The sequence below is a fragment of the Crocodylus porosus genome, unplaced genomic scaffold, assembly GCF_001723895.1.
Source record: "Crocodylus porosus isolate Cpor-Errol unplaced genomic scaffold, CroPor_comp1, whole genome shotgun sequence".
Classification (NCBI taxonomy): Eukaryota; Metazoa; Chordata; order Crocodylia; family Crocodylidae; genus Crocodylus; species Crocodylus porosus.
In genome coordinates, this window is record NW_017728886.1 from 225,176,533 (window position 1) to 225,179,369 (window position 2,837).

Below are 2,837 nucleotides of genomic sequence, written 5' to 3' on the forward strand. Positions count from 1 at the left end.
GACAAGCCTCCTGAGCTTGTCAAAGTTGGCTTTCCTGAAGTCAAGAACTTCTGTGTTGCTGACTGACTTGCCAGCTTTACGGCGGATGATGAAGGTGATCAGCTCATGGTTGCTCTCACCCAGCTTCCCTAGGTCACCCATTAGGTCATCCCCAGTAGCCAGTACCAGATCAAGCATCACTTTGCCTCTTGTTGGCCCATAGACTTCTTGAGTCAGGTAGAAGTCATCCATGCATGAGAGGAAGCTTTGCGACCCCTCGGATTTTGCTGAGTGATCCTCCCACAAGATGTCCAGGTTTTTCAAGTCACCCATGACAACCATGGTCCTGGAGCATGCAGCCTCAGCAAGTTCCCGGGCAAACTTCTGGTCAAGCTCAGGACTTTGGGTGGGAGGTCTGTAGTAGACTCCCACCGTTCTGTCCCCTGTGCCATGTTCCCCATGGATTTTAACCCAGAGGGTCTCCAGTCATCCACCCTGGTCACCAATATCAGCCTGCAGGGATGCATAGCTTTGCTTAACATAGAGAGCTACACCCCCACCCCTTTTATCTACTCGATCCCTCCTGTACAGCCACCCTGTACAGCCTCCTGTACAGGGTATAGCCATGAGTTCTAGTCATGAGTGGAGTCCCATCAGGTCTCAGTTATCCCTATGACAACATAATTATTTGCATTGAGCAGGAGGACAAGCCCCTCCTGCTTATTCCCCAAGTTCCTGGCATTTTTGTATAGGTAGGCAAGTGTCCTCTTGGGGGCTCTTGCCTTGCCCACAGATTGTACCAGGGCTGGGGCAGGGGTGGGCTCCCTTAAGTGCATTGGCCTGGTGGCTTTGCAAGGATTGGTCAGCAGACCAGCAGTGGTGGTAGACCCCCTGTCCCCTGGCGGGTTCAGTTTAAAGCCTGGTGGAGCAGGTCAGCCAGTCTGGCTGAGAAGAGCCTCCTCCCCAGGGGACAGACATGGAGTCCATCTCTTCCCAGCAGCTCGCTGCCTCTCTCGCCAAAGAGTGGGCTGTGGTCATGGAAGCCAAAGCCTTCCCAATGACACCAGCACCGCAGTCTTTGGTTGACTACTTGGATACTTCTCTCCCTCCTCAGCCCATAGCCTGAGACTGGGAGGATCGCTGAGAACACCACCTGTGCCCCCAGACCCTTTAGCCCCACTCCCAAATCCCTGTAGCACCTCATGACCCAGCTGGGACCGCTCCGAGCTATGTCATTGGTGCCCACATGAATAAGGAGCATAGGATAGTGGTCTGTGGGCTGGAGGAGCTTAGGGATCTTCTTTGCAATGTCCCGGATGTGGGCCCCCAGGAAGCAGCAGACTTCCCGGGCTAAGGGGTCGGAGCAGCAAATTGCCCCCTCAGTCCCCCGCAGGATGGAGTCTCCCACAACAAACACCTTACATTTTGTGTTGGGGAAAGTGGGGGTGGTAGCTGCAGTTGAGCCTGTGTTGCCTGTGGGAGCTGGCAACTCAGCAGGCTCTGCTGGTGCAGCAAGAGGTGTGTACCTGTTGCTAAGCTCCAGTGGGGCAGGGGCCTTGGTGCGGTGGGCCTTAGGGCCCTTGACCACCTTGGTCCATGCCCCTGACTGGACAGAGTAGGAGTTCCTGAAGTCATCCTTTGTCCTGGAGGGAGACCGTGGTCTATCCTCTGGCTCCTGGGGGAGAAGGGCCTAGCAGTAAGAGTCAATCTCCTGCTCACCGTTCTTGATGGCACGCAGTCTCTGGACTGTGGCCTGGAACTCCTCCAGCTGGCATGCCAGAGACCCCAAAAGGGAGCAGACCCCACATAGGGAGGTGGCCATGCTCCTGGGCCCCAGAGCCTGAAAAAGGGAGGGACAGACAACTCGTGCAGCTGAGACCCAGGGGCTCCGTCTGCGTGGAGCCCGGAACCATGGGCAGAACTGCAGCCAACCTATTCAATGGATACTTTGTGTCAATCTTTCATCAGTCCCATGGGACACCCATGCCCATTATGGGACTGGAAGGCCTGGGTGAGGGAGATTCCCTGCCCTCCATTAATGCTGACCTCATGAAGGAATACCTTGAGAGGCTGGACACCTTCAAGTCAGTCAGCCCTGACAGTCTACACCCCAGGGTACTCAGGCAGCTGCCTAGCATCATAGCTCAGCCCCTGGTAAGGATCTTCGAGAACTCCTGGTGCTCTGGTGAAGTGCCCGAAGACTGGAAGAAGGAAAGTGGATCCGGCAAACTACAGGGCCATCAGCCTGACCTCTATCCTGGGCAAGGTCTTGGAAAAGATTATCAAGGAGGCCATCCTTAACAGACTAGCTAACAGCAATATCCTTATCCAATATCAGATACCCAGCATGGGTTTTTTGTGGGTAGATCTTGCTTGACCAATCTCATTTCCTTTTACGACCAGGTGACCTATCACCTTGACAACGGGGAAGAGATTGATGTCGTATATCTTAACTTTAAAAAAGCCTTCAATCTGGTATCCCATGATCACCTCTTGGCAATACTGGCCAACTGCAGCCTCAGGTTTACCACAATCCACTGGCTGGGGAATTGGCTCCATGGTCAGAGCCAGAGGGTGATGGTTGATGGAAGTCAATCATCATGGTGCCCTGTGACCAGTGGGTTCCCCAAGGCACTGTCCTTGGACCTGTATTGTTCAACATCTTCATTAATGATGTGGATATTGGAGTCAGAAGCAGACTGGCCAAGTTCATCAATGATACCAAACTCTGGGGTAAAGCATCCACACGTGAGGACAGGAGGATGATCCAGGCTGACCCGGACAGGCTCAGGTAATGGGCGGATGTGAACCTGATGGTGTTTAACACCAAAAAATGCAAGGTTCTCCACCTTGGGAGG